Source organism: Periplaneta americana, chromosome 14 (genome assembly GCF_040183065.1).
Source record: "Periplaneta americana isolate PAMFEO1 chromosome 14, P.americana_PAMFEO1_priV1, whole genome shotgun sequence".
Lineage (NCBI taxonomy): Eukaryota > Metazoa > Arthropoda > Insecta > Blattodea > Blattidae > Periplaneta > Periplaneta americana.
Genome location: NC_091130.1, coordinates 59,174,895 through 59,194,229, shown reverse-complemented (window position 1 = coordinate 59,194,229; position 19,335 = coordinate 59,174,895).

The following is a 19,335-nucleotide window of genomic DNA, read 5'->3' as shown; positions in this document are numbered from 1 at the left end:
AACGGACAGTATCTGTGCGAAAATATGATTCAATATTGAAAGCTCTTTCGTCACTGGAAAACGCGAATATATTTCTGGAACGTACTATACTCAGTAACTCAGTAGTGCTTACTATCTGCGGTCTTGGTTCTGTGTGGAGTTGGAACTTCATTAGTAGAAGGGGTGGGAGTGAAGTACATTCAAAAACTCAGGTACAATAAAAATTGAAGTAAAAATAAAATGATGTCCCTATATAAATAAAGGGGTTTTTAGTGTCTAAAAATGCCTATTTCGACGTTAGTGCCTGTTTTTAAGTTTTAAAAATTTTTGCATCATTTTTCGTAACTATTTACTGCTTTTCTTAACATCCTGTACCGTTCACATTCCAAGTTCCAAGACGTGTAACAACTCCTTCCTAGCAGTGAACAACACAATAAAGAAGTACCTCCGGGCCACCTCTTCCCATTCTTACAATATCTCAATCCTAAAATCCCGACTTTCAATCGGCCTGGGTGGCATAGTCGGTATAGCATTGGTCTTCTGTGCTCCAGGTTGCGAGGTCGATCCCGGCCCAAGTCAATGGCATTTAAGTGTGCTTAAATCTCATGTCATGGCATGTAAAAGAACTCCTGCGCGACAAATTATTATTATTATTATTATTATTATTATTATTATTATTATTATTATTATTATTATTTCTTCCCCTGTCTGTCAGCAATTTAACACAATCTCGCTGCGTTGTACTCGAATAGGCATTCTCTTACATTCCAAGACAGATAACAACCCCTTCCTTTTTTCTCACGTCCACACCTGTGGAGTAACGGTCAGCGCATCTGGCCGCGAAACCAGGTGGCCCGGGTTCGAATCCCGGTTGGGGCAAGTTACCTGGTCGAGGTTTTTCCGGGGTTTTCCCTCAACCCAATACGAGCAAATGCTGGGTAACTTTCAGTGCTGGACCCCGGACTCATTTCACCGGCATTATCACCTTCATCTCATTCAGACGTTAAATAACCTAGATGTTGATACAGCGTCGTAAAATAACCCACTAAAATAAAAAATAAAAATTTTCTCACCATTTGTAAGTACAGCAGTGAGCGACACAATAGCCACAACAGGTGCTGATCATCTACTGTGAAGCAAACTATGGAAATGTGATTGGTGAATGAAAAACACTCTTGTATTAGTGACATTCTTTAACAATAAAAGCCTATTTTTTTATTTTAGAGTCTAACTAAAGGAGTTTAAGAGCCTATTTTAGGCGCTTAAAATGCCTCTTTTTAGGACCTAAAATTCCTCTCTCTACTTATGAAGAGTACAAACGCAGGAAACGCTATAGACAATTTATGTAGGTAGTATGGATGTCACTTATTTACCTTTGTTATAAGTAGAACTCGGTGCAGGTACATACAGGCGGGCTCTAAACAAAAAATTTCAGATAGGTACTTCACGTGACAGGAATGGTTATGCAACGGGCCCTAGTAATGTGTATCCCATAAATAACTGGCAATCAGTATCCTATTCCTCAAAAATATAGTATTATACATTACAAGTAGGCTAAATTCACCTGTAATTTGTACAAATTATGACGATTGTATAAGTTTTTAGGCTAATTCTGATACGAGGATTGTTCCACAAAAGTGCGGTGTATAATTAATTATACCTTACTACATCATATTTAAAAATTACGAGTGAAGCTACCACTGTTTTATTCCAGAAGAGTATTAATATTAGTATTAGTTCATGTTTGTACAATTCTACAGTTTTCTCTAGCAATGAAAGGAAACTTAATATTGCTAATAGACCTACAACAGTGCCATATCTTTAAACAATTTTATAAGAATATATCAACATTTACCTTATGAAATATGGGATCTAGTAACAATTGAAGTGACGTGGATGACAATTAAAAACATGAGATTTTATTAAGAAAGAATAAATTTACAATTTAAAACGGAATTTGAGTATATGAACGTTTAAGGTTAAGCGTCATACAGGGTGGACGGTAATCTCTGCACCAAAATGAAACTGGTAATAGATCATAGGGAGAGATTTTTAAAATCTTAGTAAATTTTTTCTCTAACATTCACCGTTTTAGAGGAAATCGTTATGATTTTATGAAGCATTTGGCAACTTCACAGTTACTCCAATAACTCTTAACAAGAGCGGCATCCTTACCTTTCCCTCTCCCTCTGCTGTACTCAGTCGGTGATGCGCGACAGTGCGCTGTGTTGCAAGATTTGTTTTAACGATTTCCGCAATTATGCAATTTAAATTCACGGCTCAACGGTTTAATAAAAAAAAAGATTCAAGACTAAGGTCTGCGCACACCAACGCGGGAGCGACAGAGAAATTGTAATCCCGCGATCGCTGCGAAATTCGTCGTTGTCTTCACATCAAAGCGGGATGGAGTCGCGAATAGAATGCTGCTTGTAGTTGCCGAAGATGATCAGAGGTTCGTTCATATAGTACTACACTCTTGCTGTCACAGCAGAACCATTGTTAACCGAAACTCCGGTTAAGAGAACAGACATTCTTTTTGTAATACAATATGTTCTCATTCATTACTGCGCCCTGTGTGGCTTTCACAAAGACTGATCGTGAAAAAGTTGTAAAGTTTTCTTTAACACGCATCCTCTAATACAGTGGTATTCAATCCATGATTCTCTTGATTACGTATGCTAAAATGGTAACATATTTTATTATACTTGTTGATAATTATTGCATTATAAGTTATAATAGTTCTTTTTGCAATATCAATTCTTGTTTTTCCTTGCTTGAATAACATTTTACGTAAATCATTAGTATTATTATTGCATCAATAACTACTTTATAATAATAATAATAATAATAATAATAATAATAATAATAATAATAATAATGTATGAAAGTAGAAGACACCGGTAGTTCACTTTCACAATTAAAACGAATTAGAGAGAACGAAATCTGAAGGAAAAACACGTAATTGAAAACAATCAATTTTCTAAAGTAAATGAACCAGATGAAGAATGTAGTTTGAAAGCAACATTTTTAATTTAACAAATCCAGGCTTGCGAGAAACAAAATTGCAAATTTAATTAAATCTGACTGAAAATCTGTATATTATTACTTAACAAGTCATCAATAAATCTCAAATAAAATTGAAATATGCTTGGCATGTTTATGATCTTTGTACTCGATGAGTAATGCAAAATTAATTAAAGAATTTTCACGATACACAGTGTTTAGTAATGGAACTATTTCATCATTGCGAGGCGAACCTAGCGTCAGATATAGTAATAACGCTCCGAGACGCACATTTCGTAAGCACAGAGCCCGTGGATACGTATTCTGGTAAGCAACGCTCCTAACGCACTCTATTAACTGTTCAGTCGCCATTGCCAAAATGAATGCGGGACGCGGGAAAACGCTACTTGCAGCGAACTGCGAGTAGAACGCACACCTAGGCGGGATTGTGTCGCTGCGGTGTGAATGGATTCATATCCTGCTGTACTCAAAATAATTCGCGTCGGTTTCGCATTCGCTACCGCTCCCGCGTCCCGCGTCGGTGTGCGCAGACCTTAACTTTTCAGATTATTGTTACCTTTCTACTTGTAAAGCAATCAGCCCGTTTGAATTGCATTAGCGACTGTACTGCCATCTCGTGTTCGTTTACGGCGGACGGGTGGCGATCCTGGCGGTTGTTCTCTTCAAAGTGCAATCGATTTTAACATAGGAATGAGCAATCTATATGTGATCTGAGATCGAAAGAAAAGTGCAATAAAAGTTTTGTTATATTTAACATGTAGAATCACCTCTTAAATTTTGGTGCATCGGTCACCTTTCACCTTGTAGAGGTGAAAGTAATTGTTTCTAGCGCAGTCTTTTGACTAAAATTGATACAATTCATATGGAGACAAAATCCAGGATTGACTTGGGGAAAAAAACTTTTCTTACGTTACATTATCAAAAATATATTATAAAGCATCAAAATTGCAAGGGAATATGGCAACAGAGTTCAGGAAAATGTTTTAGTAACAATTTTTGCCACAGTTTCTTAAATACGATATTATAAATAAGTGAAATGAACATAACCTTATTATATAATACTCGTATATAATTACGTCATTAGCATGACTTCACTGGCACTCATTAGTAATAATATACGGTTTTATACATAATTTTGTAGAAGAGAAAGAAATAACTCCGTACTTTGAAATAACTTTCAGCTGTACTTTGTAATATATTTTGTGCGATATCGTGCGTATTTGCTTGGTTTCCGCACAAAACCAATCCGCGGTAAGTCTAAAATTCCACATTCAGTATTCCCAACCGAACACACATAACAATTTCCCTCTTCTTACCGCTTAAAGGACATATTCATTTTACCACTTTAGGCTTTTAACATATTATTTTTAGAGACGTTCAATATAGTAATAATTATAAATTGGAAACTTACCACTGCAATTTCACCTAAATTGCACTGTTAATTATTGTTTTTAAATATTTGCAAAAATTAAGTAAACTCTACAACTCCACTAACGTTACTGCATTTCGTGATGCATGTAACATTAAGGAAGCCGTTTGTTTTAAGTTCGCATTTATAGACTGGGGGGGAAAAAAAGACAGACGCATATTACGGCCTGCTGGAGTATAGTAAACACAGAAAACATTTAAAGCAACATTGTTGAAGATAGATATTTTTGTTTCGCTTTTTCAAACTTTTCCTCGAACATGAAAACTTCAGCATATTACTATTAGCATAGTTTTGCGGAATAGGGTTCCTATGTGAAGAACGCGTATTGACGTCTCGTGACAGCTCCAATGTCCAAGAACGGCGATTTCTGAGAAAAAGCAATTTGAGAAGCACTCTTCTGCCATTTCTATTCAGAGGGCCTTCCGAAGGCAATTAGAAAGTAATCCCCAGTCCGACACCAGCATTAGGCAGTGCATGAGAAGTCCTAGACGATGAGGTGCCCCAGTAAAGACGAGAATTCTGGGCGTCTGAGTATGTCAAGGCAAGAAAGTCGAGTGCGCAGCCCTCATAAATATGTGCGACATGCCAGCGAGGCTATATTACAGTCTGAGAAAACGTTAATAAAGATAGTGCAATTACGACCTTGCCGTAAACAAATACTCCAGGCTCTAACACACCAACTTTAACACCGAAATGCAATAAGGATAATCATAGCGAGATGGTATCTGGCGAGATGAGGTCGAAGATTCTCCTCTGTATTACCTGACTTCCGCCTTATAGTTGGGAAAAACTTCGACAAAAATCCAACTAGGTAATCAACCGAAGAGAGAATCGAACCAACGCTCGAGCACAGATCCGGGTCAGCAGGCAAACGTGTTACCTCCTAAGCTACTCTGGTGGCTTTAATAAAAATGGACAATCGCTATGCAGTCAACAATTCAATCAGAAAACAAGCATAACTTGAAGCACTGCTAATTGCATGACTTTCCGTGTATTCGTGGCTAACGAGAAAGGTTTTGGCACGAATCGGAGTCACGTGGTTATCATGGTCTAGTCATGGCCATCTTGACAATCGCCTAATATAAATACTGTACATGTTCAAAGTTCTAAAAACTAAAGGAATTGCTAGGCCTATATTAAACTGATGTTAAACATGCATTTATATATAAACTTGTTCAATGTTGGTCATGTTATGACTAAGAATGTGACGTCGTGCCGTAGCCTATCACGTTAGCCACGCCGTGTAGTTAACTACGTCACACCCTCTTTAAGATGCATCGCAAACATAAGAATTAAAATGCATTATTATCTGCAATGCAAAAGCTGTTATGTACGACACTGGATAGTTAGAGGGCTGCTTGCTTCGAATGCTCGTAAATCACAGTATTTAACCTTTTTATTTTAATATTCGTAAAGAAAATTAAATGAAACTTTACCATAACATAAAGCAATTTAACAATAATTTAATACATGTAGTAAGCAATACTTTCTTCACGTGTTTATTTGTGAAAAAAAATTCCGGGACTGAATTCTTATTCCTTTTGCAAATATTTAGGTGAACTTTTCTCAGGAACTATTCGACATTCCTTATTGAAACCTTTACTCTACATTTTTAAGGATAAATTTTACAATTTCTAGCTATACCTGGTAAGGTTTATCTTGTCTCAGTAGCAATAAAACCAAGTCCCTTCAAATGAGGGTGGAGATTATAGGAGTATTGTAAATTTTCAAAACCTTGTTATTGTACAGGCTGCTGGAACTCAGTTTCTTGAAAGACAATCTCAGTGACGGAACTACATAGTACAAATATTTTATTTTATGCTCGACCATGCCGAAATGTAGTAATTATACACCTGGTAGCAGTCCTTTAATGCATGTCATTAAAGTACACCTATTCATTAAAGTTCAGGTTTTCGATTATTCTCGGATATGCAATCGAAAGACAACTAGGGAAATGTCACGGAGGCTGAAAATCCAATACTGTCGTAGAAGGTTACGTTCTGTTACTATAATAATTAGCGTTAATTGTAAATAATATTCAAATAAATTCAATTTGTCATCTCGTTTTTCAATTCTAAATCAATTTCCAGGTTATATCAAGACTAACGTTCTCTAGGTTATATCAAGGTCAATGATATTCGTGCCTCGGAAAAAATCAATACTTTCGCGTCTGCGCACATCTCACAATTCAGGTCAGTTCCGTTCGTCACATAACCATAACATGAAAACTTATGAATAATTTCAAGTTAGAAATATGGTCGAGCATAAAAAGTCGTATGAAACTTGCCTATAATGGTAATTAAGACGCTCGTATGAAAATTATGAAACTCGCTTGCGCTCGTTTCATAAACAAACATACTTGCGTCTTAATTACTACCATTATAGGCTCGTTGCATAATGTACTATTGTGCTACAGAATGTATCAACTAGTCCCTTCCGCCACTGGCTAGATGGACGGCACCGCTCCACTCCCCCATCGCCATAACAACACAGACGAAGTAAGACAATTCTCCTTTCTCCCTCCTTTCACAGTGAGACAAGATACATCACGCAGCCTTTAAAATTGAAGACCTCTCTGGAATAAGGATGTAACCAACAAAACTATAACTCAAGTTTCAGGAGAAAAGAAAATAATTTTCAAGGGCATATTTCATTATTATCAGAATCATTTGAGAACCTAACATTCTAAGTGCCGAAAACAACTTTGTGAGATACTGATGAAAAACACACTGCGAAATGCATGTTGAGATACCTACAGCACTGTCTTTTGGCGCACGAATGAGTCACTTGCAGTTGAGCTACGACAAAGACAATTTAGTATGATATTCTCATATGGAGCACAGCACACCTGACTTCTTAACTGTAGCAATCAAGACTCAAAATGCAAACGATTTAATTTTAAACCAATCAAGATCGGCCGACAGACCACCAACCTTCAAGGAAACAACTACCGGTACCTGAAAATCTACATAACAGAATTTATTTTAGTTACTGAAAAGTCATATCAAATTAAAATATAATATTTTATAATTATTTTTTAAGTTTAAGAAAATGTGAAATCTTCAGGGGGAACATTCTCGATTTCGAAGGAGAAATCCCCCTCCCCCGGAACACACCGTGAATTCATTACTGGTACTTTGAAACAATATTAACGTCTTTGTGGTCCTCTTGATAACCTTCGTGTACCCAAACGCTAATAAAAACACTAAATCGTAAGTTCGCTCATAAAAATGTTAATACCTCAGTTCTCCGCTGCCACCTATAATCACTGTGACAAGCAGTGGCACCTTTGTTTGACAACCAGATTCTACAGCGCTGCACAGAGCTCATATTTTATCCCAAAGACCCAAAGCCGTCTAGCATGACACAGAATTCTAGTAGACACCTGAACGCGTATCGGCCATGTTTGTTTAATCATAAATAACACAGCCGCCAATACATTACCGCAGAGACACGCTACATTACACAATAACATGGCGGTAGGGCGCATCGCCTGTGTTTAGCCGCCTTCGCTCGTTACGCTATGGGTCTCGATATCATCTCCTTCACACTTCGCCATACTTCCCATTAATTATAAGATTCATTAGCTCTGACGTGGACGATTACGCTAGCAAATACATGTCAGACAGAAGGAAGGAAGTTGGAAGGAAAGTGACACCAGCACAAAAGCTTTCCTCTTTGGTGAGGAATATAGGAATTCGTGTAGTAATTAATAACTTCTTCCCGGTCTTATAGTTTAACGAGCTTCCTTCTTTAGCAAACCTTCAGAACAGTCTTCATTTCATAACGTGGGGTACCTGTTTGTTCTCATTAAATTTGCTAATGGGTTTAATAGAAGTCACAGAAATGTGAACTTCCGATTATTATTTGTCCGAAGATTATTCACTTTGGGTCTTATTCATACGTCCTTGTCATTTATTCCTTCACTTATTTATTCCTTTCTTGTGCACGACTCTAATGCATGTTTTATGAAATAACTTCAAATTCTATACGATCAGCTGTTGGTAACAATAAAAGTGTCAGTGGCGTGGCGTCAATGTAAGCTAAAAGGCTCAGCTTCCCCAGTTAATAATAATTACATAATAAACCTGCAGTCTATGGAAAAGATTATTTATTAATTTTAATAGAATTTATATTTACTCGTTAAATATTGTGATGCGGCAGCTCAGGTTGATTTGTGATACAGCAGTAAACAAGAAGCCTGCACACACCAGCTTCCAAGCAGACTGGTTTCTTACATTCATTCTTCTGTGTAACCCACCCCGCAGATTTTCCATACCTAACTAAACTATCCTGGTCGCAAGGCTATCAAGAAGCTAGTTTTGACATTGAAAATAAGTAGTTTCCGGGTTATCCCTTTTCGTCAGTTGTGTTCAGTTGAAGTGTTAGTGTGCATTGTGGCTGATATAATAAATAATGAGTGAAATAACAGTTCCTGACACCAATTTACTTGAATTTTTTAGGGCAATTCTATTATCAAGACTGACTTACGAACAAAAGTGTGATCTAAAAAACAAATGACCGACTCCCTAGCTGTCCATGAAGGACACAACCAAAAGAGATGCATACTTACGTATTGTACCGTTAATATTGTGATTCCTCTAACTATGACAGGGAGTGAGCTAATGTTATACGTATACGTGTCTATTTGTTAGAGATATGTGTAAACCGTGAAATCATATTTTACTACGTACAGTACCATTTGAGATCATGCCTTATTGGTGTTTCTTACGAAGTTCCAACCAATCTTCGACTGCTGACTTGACATTGACTACTATTTATTTTAAGACTATATTTTTGTAATACGTTTTCTCATATTGCATGAAAGACAACTTGAATTAGCTTCCCCTGCTCAAAATTTCGTGCTAAGCCACTGAAAAGTGTTAAACTAAAACTGAAGAGTGTTCTTGAAAAAAAATCCTCGAAACTCTGTGAAGTGCAATATCGACTGAATAGTGAACACGCACAATAACATTATAATAAATATAAACTACAGTAAACTCTCCTAAGTTCGACAGAACAGAATTGAAAGTTCTGACCAACTGAAAAGAATACAAATTCTTATTGGTTATCCATCAACGAATACAGTACTGTACTTGCATTTCCAGCCCGCCCCGCTGCGCTTCTAGTACCACGGTGGGTTTCGACAGTTCCGTCTCACAAACGGCACAATTCTCAAATAGAAAAAGAAGAGTTCATTAATTTAAAATCAGCGATCAATATGGATGTCCTAATCAATAAAATATTCTGCTTTCCTTTAACAAAAGTACCACTACAAGACACAGGACTAATTTCCATTCAAATGGTAAACCCATTTCTTAGTGCCCGTATAGGGGCGTGTCTAACAGAGGTCTGCAGCGGACGTTTTCGCTCGAGCGCCAAGTAGTTCATAGCATAATCCGATAGGTAGCGCACATGCATGATGGGTAAAATTGTCATGAGCGATAAATCCTCGAACGGTATAAGCCGAGCGTTAGACATTTGTTCTTGTTACAGTGATGAACTGTGTAGTAACATCATAGATGTTTATCATTTCAAAACTTTGCAGTGTTTAACTAACCTCTCCATAGTACAACTACAAAACTTGCTTTAAAATGTAATATAAATGCTGTAGGTAATTTCCCCCCCCCCCACATAGGAGTGATTTTGTTTTTGCCACATCTGATACATGTTATTGGATGTAAATGTAATTATTATAAACGGAGAACACAATCACTATAATGCAAGAACCGTATCAAGTTTTCTAGTAATAGTCTAATAATAATCTCTAATAATTAGTGTATCAATCTTTGCGTCTGTGACAATTGTGCAGCATGATTATTCGTTTTATTATATTTTCTGTGACGTTATCTCTGTACTAATATTGTTATTAATCTACTGCTATATCAATAATATTTGGTAAAACGTTTCTACATTGTCGCAGTATATAGGTGGAACACTATGTATGGACCTATCATATTATATATGTGGTAAATCAAATATTGAATAATTATTAATTAGCAATAATAACTGTATATCGAAGTTTTTCATACTATTTTATTTATAACTTCATGTTCCTATTTTGGTACGTTCCATTGACTGTTCCATTAAACGTCATAAACGCAGAAAATAATGCCTTATTTTTACCGATGAGCAAAACATTGTCGAACTTAAGAGCTTCCACTTTATTTCAAATTCGCACCAATAACAACGCGTGATGTCGAAATAACATTTTATTGTTTGAGTGACAATTTATACAGGTTTATATTATTTTGACAATTTACAAAAGTACACAGTTATACAGATACGGAAATAAAATTTGCAGCTCCCCTATTATATGTTTCGATTACAACACACTGCGCACGTACAGTAAACAAGATCCCCTGTAACAAATCTGACCTTTTAGGAATAGCTCCCTGTAAAGCTGACTTCTATAATTCCAAGGGAAAAATTGTTCCGAGGCCAGGTGTCGAACTCGGGATCTTCAAGAGTCCTGTATATATGTTACTTGTGGACAGCCGTATGAAAGTTTTGCTACATACAGGTCGACTCCCATCAATACTCGCTCCAAATTTTAATTCCGTATCGGTACATTGCAACAAAATTAGTGACACTACTTAAAGTACACCATTTTTATTTAAAATATATCGCCATTTTCTACAAAGAAGAGAAAGTAGTAAGTCGCTTTCGTAATGTGTCTTATAGTCTATTTGTTTTAGTCACCTGATTATACCGAGCAATGTTTTGATTCAAGCACAGCAAAACTCTGTACAAGTCCCTGTTCTACCCTGAGTTGATACGACTTAATTAACTTCATAGGTTTGGTGTCCGAAATTCCATCCCTACAAATGATATATGAAATGAGGGGAAGGTGGAGTGTGTTGGTGGAATGATAGAGGGAAAAGGGAGTATCCCGAGAAAAAACTCTCTACAACGTCTCTTTTGTCCAGCACAAATTCATCACGATCTGGCCGGGAATCGAATCCGGGTCTTCTGGATGAAAGACCAGCGCATCAGCACTTGAGGTACGTACAGACGCGGCATTGTACCCGTTTATAGTTCTGAAACGTTGAAAATGTTTAGTTCCAGGACATGGTGGCATACTCAAGATTCTAAAAATATCCACCGTAAATACCTAAAATCTCATCTGTAATGTTATATATCATTAATACTATTACCACAGTCTAATATATACATACAGTCACGAAGCTCAATACGTAGGGAATATGCATCCATAGATAGTTGCTAACCACTAGGATCGCTACTATCGCCTCATCACATACAATGTGAAACAGTAACGGCACAGTCTATTGTTCCCAGTACCCTCACAACTCTAGCTTCGTGAATGTACATATTAGACTGTGCTATTACGTTTTCGTTATAAATACTGTTACTGCTTTATGGTTCTTATTACAATTATTGTTATATGTAATTATTTTTTATTGAAGTTCACGATCAAGGATATCAATTGAGGGGCTTAGAACAAAAAGCAGGTAAGTGACATTATTAAAAAAATGAGGTAAGTGCGTGTTGTGATAGCCCAAAAGGATGTTTCTTTGGGATAAAATCAGGTAAGTGATCATACTGTGCAGTGCTGCTATATGGGCATCATTTCACCTGACTAGTGTATAATATTTCATTGCATGTAGAACTTTAACTGTAATTTCCTCAAAACTAGGTTTCCGTCACTCACCTGCTTTTTGTTCTAAGCCCCTCAATTATTATTTGATTTATTATTATTTAAATATAGGCCCTATATACATAATACAAAATATAATTACAGAAATAGAAATAAAATAATACAATCAATATAAAAAAGAGGATACAATAATATTAACAAAATTTAAGAACCGAATGAGCAGCCCTCGTGTTCGCAGTTCAGATATATTATTACGAGTAATATAAGAGAAATATAGAAAAAAAATAAAATATGAACTAAAGTTAAAATTACAGTTACAGTGAAATTATACAGGGTGTTTCACAAATACGGGGCATAATTTCAGGTATGTATTTCCCACATGTAGACAATCAAAATGGTTCATTACAACATGTGTCCGGAAATGCTTTATTTCCGAGTTATGGCCTTCATAACATTGAAATTCACCGGAACCATACCTCATGTTTTAGAAGACACTCCACTGATCAATCTTCAACACATTCACTTCTTGCATGATGGTGCTCCTGCACACTTCAGTCGTACGGCTCTCCGGTACTTGGATCGAAGGTTTCCTGATCGATGGATAGGTAGAGGTGGCCTAATTGCTTGGCCTCCATGCTCACCTGATCTGAACCCTCTCGATTTCTACTTGTGGGGCCATTTAAAATCATTGGTCTATTCGTCTCCGGTGCCTGATTTGGAATCCCTTCGGAATCGAATTGTGGTATGTTCTGAGGACATACGCAATACTCCTGGAGTTTGGGATCGTGTTCACAGGTCAATGAGACATCGATGTGAGGTCTGTATTCAAGCAGGAGGTGGACATTTTGAACATCTTCTGTAATGACAACGACATGCGGAAAGAAAAACGTTCCGGTGAATTTCAATGTTGTGAAGGCCATAACTCGGAAATGAAGCATTTCCGGACACATGTTGTAATGAACTATTTTGATTGTCTACATGTGGGAAATACATACCTGAAATTATGCCCCGTATTTTTGAAACAGCCTGTATACAGTAATTTAATATATTAATATAAGAGAAATATAGAAAATACAATAAGAACTAAAATTAAAATTACAGCTACAATGAAATTATAGGCCTATAATATGTTATTAATATAAGAGGAATATATAAAATAAAATAAAATAAAATAAAATAGGAACTAAAATTAAAATTACAGCTACAATGAAATGATATGATATAATATTAACATAGAGAAGAATAATATCGTAAGTGATTAAAGTAGGACAATTTATTATATATATATATATATATATATATATATATATATATATATATATATATTCCGAAATTATAGAATACAAATATAATATAGACTGATTAATTCATACACATAGGCTATAAATTTATTTAATCAAATTGCAGACATTAACAAGTTTCTAATTTTCTTGTTATATGTTAGTGGGTTATATGTTAGCAGTTCTGGGTGTAACTTAGCTAAAGAATTATACAATCGAGGGCCAAAATTAATGCTATGCTTTAGATCAGCAGATATGTTCTACTAATGTTAAATTATTATTTCGTCTTGTGTCATGATTATGTGCCCGTAATATAAACTTATTACGATTTTTATGATAAAATTTTAACAGAGTATATTTATAAATTTGTTCAATATTAAATACATTAAATTCAGAATAAATTAATTTTGTTGGATAATCAAAATGTTTCTTCAAACAAATTTCAATTATTCATTTTTGTAGTAAATTTAACGGACTGAGATTAATTTTTGTACTTCTACCCCAAAAAATAATGACATATTGAATGATAGACTGAAAATGCTCAAATAAACATTTCGTAGAACTCTAATGAGTAAGTAGCATCGAAGATTGACGAATTTATAAATTGTTTTACGAAGCCTCTTACAAAAATAAGCAATGTGATGAAGCTATTTTAAATTTTGATCAATAATGATACCCAGATATTTCACATAATATGTGGCTTCTTTTAATGGTGGACATTTGGGATCTAAACAATTTTCACTGTGTATTATTAGTCTATATTCATCGCTAATTTTTTTAATTTTGATCACTGGCAGTTGTTAACGAAAAGGGAAAAAAAGGTTGATTTAGATATATTTAAAGAAAGGAAGTTGGAATCAAGCCATTTTTTAACAATATTAGCACCTATATATAACAGGATGTAACAGGATACGTAAAACAATTTACAAATTTGTAAAACTTCGCCATTACTTGCCTACTCATGTATTACGTTTGGTTTATTTGGCTATAGTTGAATCTGTTATCCAATATTGTATAACTGGATGGGGAGGCATTACAAAAACTGCTCTTTTTCCTCTAATTATGCAAAAACGTATAATCAAAATTTGTTTGAAAAGGCGACTGGATTATCCAACAAATTTGATCCATTCCGAATTGAATGTTTTTAGAATTGACCAAATTTATAAATACTCTTTAATGAAATTCTATCATAAAAATAGAATGAAATTTGTAGCTCAGCCACATGCTCATAATACAAGACGAAATGAAATTCTTAAATTAGTTGAACCTAAATATTTCACATCTGCTGCTTTACTACACAGTACAAATTATGGTCCACGTCTATATAATTCGATAATAAAATTTCATCCAGAATTGACTACTTTAAGCAATGAAATTTTCAGATCCAGAATTAAAAAATGTATATGACAGACTTCCCTGTATATATATTATGTACCATGTATTGTAAAACAAGTTTATTTCTATCCTAAGTGTATTTTTCTATTTTATCTTGGTTACTATATCAACATGACCTGCACTAATTATACTACTAATAATAATTTAATATTAATCCATCAATCTCAACATCGTCTCTTTTTTCACTCAGTTATTATTAGTATTATTATTTACTAATTTTATTATAATCTTTATGTGAGCTTTTTTCTTAAGTATTTTGTGTACAAAGTATGTGTATCTATGTAACGGAACTGTCCCCGAACACGAGCTTTGCTCTTTCGGGGTATTTTAATGTAACGTTTTTATGTATATGTTATTATTAAATAAAATCTAAATCTAAATCTAAATATTAGCATTTCTATATGCTTCTTGCCAAGAAAAGCCACTGAAAATAAGTACCGTATCAACAGCATATGAAATTTTCCTAAATTTATATTTAGAAAATCATTACTATTAGTTTTGTAATTAAGAAAGTATCGTATTCTCTCAACAGTGTTGTTGCCTTTAAAGTCACAAAGCGAATTTAAATAACGTAGTTTTCAAGATACGTGTTAATTAAATTTTTCGCAGTATACATAGATTCAAGACCTAGACATTCAAGCAATCTCTTCTATGTCACGTAATTTTCGCTGTTCATACTCCACTGACACGAGTAATAAACCAGAAAATTTGAACTTAATGGAGAACGTTTCGAGACGACCTTTGTTCTTAGTTTACTACACTCTTCAATTTCTCGATGGCACTGACATCTAATTTAGAAGAGCGAATAATTCTCAGAATGGTTTGTAACAGAATAGTAGGTAGCAGAACTTCGTAATTAAGCTCAAAATCAACAAATGAAGACCGTTAACAGACCGTACGCTGCAACTTCCAATATGGCGGTATAGAGTTTCATATTTCGTCAGCTACAATCAAACCAACGGTTCTGATATTTTTAAAACTACAAAGCTGTATCATTTTTTTTTCTAAACAGAGACCGTACGCGGCTATTATTTCTCTCTGATATGAGCAAGAAATGGGAAAACTGAACTTAATTGGCATTCACCTCTACATTTGAAACACGAAACGAGTAAAGGATCTATCGTACGAGGAATTCCAAGGCCTTTCGAAAGCAAGATTTGTATTATCTTTTATAATGAGCACCCGAGAACTTCATCTGACGTCTGTTTATCCGTCTGCTGTCTTGATAATGAACTAGATAAACGCAATTATAACGTTCAGAATACTAGCTCTACATTTGGTTCTCTAGGGTAAGTCTTTTGACGGTTTATTTTTCAACTCGATTTATTATTATTATTAATATAAAAAATGTTGGCATTCTCCTGAAAGAGAGTGATATCGTGCTCAGGGGAGGATTCAATACATAATAAAATTACGAAGTTAAATTACAATAAACAGCAGCTTTAAAAAAATAATATACACTAACAACGAAGTGCTTACATAATTTCTTTAATTTAAAACTGTGAATTAAATAAACGAGGATGCTTCTTTATTAGTTGTTTTTATAAATTCAACGATTCTAGGTCTAGGAATTAATTCAAAACAAAATTACATAGATAAATCACAATAAATAGCATCGTAAAAATTAATATACTCTAATGACGAAGTGCTTCATACATTTTTAAATTTAAAGCTGTTTGAGTTAAATAGGATGGTTATTTGTAACTTTCCTGATTCCACACTTTAAAATAGGAAGCAATCATAAACCTCTATATTTTCCCAACAAAAAACTACCTGCATCTTCAGTGGGACATGTAAAGGGTGAAGCTATAAACTTTCCCAATTATTTAATTGCGTTCCTTGTTTGAGTTCAGAATAAAATTTAGCAATCAAATGCCTTAATAAATGAAATCAATATTTCATTGGAAAAGTTAAAAAAAAAAATCTCATTCATACATAAATCTGAAAACTGTAAAATTCAATTAAATTGCAACAATAAAAGCCTATGTATTAGTAGGTGAAATATTTGAGGATTTAAAACAAGAAATGTAAAAACATTTTGTTCCTATTACAAACCGCTTTTAAAGCTATGAATACATTTTTTTAGAAATGTTTATGTAAATACATATTTATTCGAAGTAAAATTGAACAGAACATCTAATATTGTTAGCGTAATACCAAGTGCAAGAAGTCTCCGCTAGATGCTGCATATGTCAATACATGCGCGTGCTTTTATATGTCGAGTGTTGTGCCATTTACTTACAAGTGAATAAAGACAAGCAGTATTAACCATAATCTATTAATCGGCAAAGAAATAAAAAAAATCACGTATTGTGCACACAAGTACCTATTTCATATACAAATCTTTACGTATTGGGAACATCTTAGGAGCCACTAACGTTGCTCAGTCGGATAAGGCGCTTTTCTGCCGATCTGGAGCTGCGCTCAGGAGCAAGTTCCATCTCCGCTTGGACTGATTACCTGGTTGGATTTTTCCGAGTTTTTCTCCAACAGTAAGGCGAATGTCAGGTAATCTTTGGCGAATTCTCGGCTTCATCTCGTCAATTTCATCGACGCTAAATAACCTAGTAGTTGATACAGCGTCGTTAAATAACCGAGTCTTCGGGTTTGCAAAATTGTACAGTCAATCGTTTACGTTTCATTTAAAAAACAAAACATAAATTATATCCTCAATAAAAAAAATCAAATATACATACAATATTAAATAAAAGAAATCATACTCTTAATACTAAAAATTACAATAAAATAAAGAGTATTAAAGTAAACGTCGGAATTCTGTGAATGCCTTGTCACTTTTCTTTAACTTGGGCTACAGTAACAAGGTAATAGCTAGCTAATGAAACCAACTAATATAGTAAATAAAATCACTATATTAATCTTGTTATTGTCCACATCGAGCCGGTTTCAGAGTAACTTAGTAGCGAAGCCTCCGTTTATTCACACCATAGATAGGTACAAAATGTGGGAAATCAAATTTACATTCCTTGTTGCAAATTAATGAGCAACCTTCTCACCTCCCGGAGTATTAACATAGTCTTCTGAGTCACTTTGTATTTCTATTGTTACATTCATAGTTCTCTGCCAAAGGGCAGGTCTTTCACTGCAAACCCAGCATTCTCCAATAATTCCTATTTCCTGTCTTCCTCTTTGTCTCCACATATGAGCCATATATCGTCGGTTTACAAGCAAAACACAGTAAGTCAAAATATACTAGTACTTCTGAAAAAAAAAGCATAGACCTATACAGGGTGTGAAAAAATTATCCAATATTTTAGGAGGTGATAGTATGTATCAAAACAAGAAAAAAAGTCTAATAAACATGGGTCCTACGACACATACTTTCTGAGATCTGAACATTTGTTCATAGGAGGTGCTCAATGTCACGTCCATTTATGGCAATGCATTTTTCTGCCCTACAATACAGCAGACTACCAGAAAATCATACCGTAGTTGACACCCCTGGCAAGGAATACTGATACTTTGCAAGGAATACTGAAAACAAAAGTCTGGTTGCGAATATGAGCGGGGTTCAGTAGAGATGGTGTTGTGAATTTTCGTAATCAGCATGTGTGGGCTGATGAAAATGCCCATGCAGTTGAAGAAATAAGGCATCAGCACCGATTCTCAATCAACGCATGGATAGGGTCTTGGCGATAGATTAAGAGCAATACGTGCTACCACAGAGATTATTTGGGGCTCGTTATCAGGATTTTATTAACATATTGCCTACCTTGCTGGAGTATGTGCCATGTCAGCAAAGACTACAGATGTGGTTCATGCTTGATGGCACACCAGCACATTTTTTCCGCAATGAGAACAAACACCTGACGCTGACATTTCGGGACCGCTGGATTGATTGGCCTGCTCGTTCCCCAAACCTAAATCCCCTAGACTTTTGGTTATCAAGAATAACCAGGTCAATTTCAAAGAGTGCGTGATTCCTTACGCCGAAGGGCAGAGGAATGCACTGCCATGAATGGACGTCACATTGAGCACCTCCTATGAACAAGTGTTCAGATCTCAGAAAGTGTGTGTTGTAGGAACCATGTTTATTAGACATTATTTTCTTGTTTTGATGGATAGTAGCACCTCCTAAAATATTGGATATTTTTAACACACTGTATAAGGCGCATAATGTAAGGTAAATGTTGGTAATATTATGATACGAGTAATACTGTGATAGTCTTTGAGAATTTATTACAATTTTACTGAGCGAGAGAAGGACCGGTTTTGTGCAGCAACTTGTCCACAAACATTCCCTTAATACGTTGACGCAAAAAACCGATCTTCCTCTCACTCAGTAAAACTGTAATAAATTCTCAAAAAGAACTATCACAATATTACTCATATCATAATATTACCAACCTTTACCTTACGTGTATAAACTTAGAATTGGATAATGAAGTACACTTGAACAGAAACGACTTACTAAAAATAATATTTTGAGGATTCAGAAGAAAAACGCCTTTATCTCAGAAGTAATAATTTTGACTTATTGTGTTTTTCTTGTACACTGACGATATCTCAATGTGGTCTATCATCTGATATCTCCTTCTGTCCCGAGCTCTCCTACAGCTTTTCAGACTAACAAAATTCCAGGAGCTCGGAGA